This window comes from Manduca sexta, chromosome 22 (genome assembly GCF_014839805.1).
Source record: "Manduca sexta isolate Smith_Timp_Sample1 chromosome 22, JHU_Msex_v1.0, whole genome shotgun sequence".
Classification (NCBI taxonomy): domain Eukaryota; kingdom Metazoa; phylum Arthropoda; class Insecta; order Lepidoptera; family Sphingidae; genus Manduca; species Manduca sexta.
Window position 1 is genome coordinate 3,186,202 of NC_051136.1, and position 1,261 is coordinate 3,187,462.

The window sequence follows — 1,261 nt, forward strand, 5'->3', positions numbered from 1 at the left end:
ATTTTCAATTATGCGAAAATCGACTCCATTCAAATGCAGTTTTAAACCTTACGTATATTGAGAAATGTTCTCGTGGAGATCTGTTGAAATCCTCGAGCAAAGCAAGATTGCCTCCGATTACCCGACTGGGGCAAGAAAGAAGTCGACTAAGTGGAGTGTACAATTTGTATGAGTGCGTCTTGCCGTGTTTGCGTTGCCGTTGCGTTTATGCACTCTCTATTTCAACTAGATATGAAACGTGTTCTTAGCTCTTCAATGACCCTTTTCGGATCTGCAGACTTTTTTTTTTGAAAGCAACTGGATTGAATAACAAAGTGAGCTCTTTGATTGGCCTTTCAGCGGGGGTTGTTTTGATTTAAGTTTTCATCTTTCAATGGGTTTTGATGTTGAGATGTTTAATGTTGAATGTTTGTGATTAGTTGCAGGGGTGAGTAGAAATGGGTATGTAATCAAACGTGAGCCCTTTTCATCTTGTTTTCATCGTTTTATGTACGTACTTAATTGAGCTAATTTATAGGCTCTTAATTATTAACTCGATCAGTTTTATGTCTCTGGGTCTTAAATTATAATTTGAGATAAGGTATAAAGTAGCAAATTGATTAATTAAACATTAATTAAAATAGTAATCCTATCTTACTTCTTACTAACATTATAAATGTAAATCTTTGTGAAAATGTTTGGATGTTTGTAAGATGTAAACGCAGAAACCATTGAAAGGATTTGGTTGAATTTTGACAGCAGATTGACTGCGTAACTATATAATATATCCTGGGATATACAGGCTACTTTTTGTCGAGGTAATTTGCTTCCGTATGTAATATTTATTTAACTGGTTTTTAGTTAGACGGTATTGAAGGTGTACTAATTACGTTATGGATTGCTACACTGATTGTGCCATTTTTATAGCGGGAAATACTCTGCATGCGGACCCAGCCGCGAGTAACACCTAGTTTCGTAATAATCAATTTTAATAACATTGGTTTATTTACTCTATATTTATTTATAAAGTAAAGTATTTAATAATCAACATCCACATCAGCGAAACGATTATTCTAAAACATAAAAATAATATTCCCCAATGATGCAAATAAAAATTAATCAAAAGTATCGTCGCAATGTCACATTTCTCTCTCACTTTACAAATAACGGTAATTTATGCCGCAATACCTTTCGCAAGTAGCGACCGGTGATTGTTTTATTCCCTATCCCGCGGATCGTAGCTGGATGCAGTTGACCTAGATATACGGATTCTATCGAACGA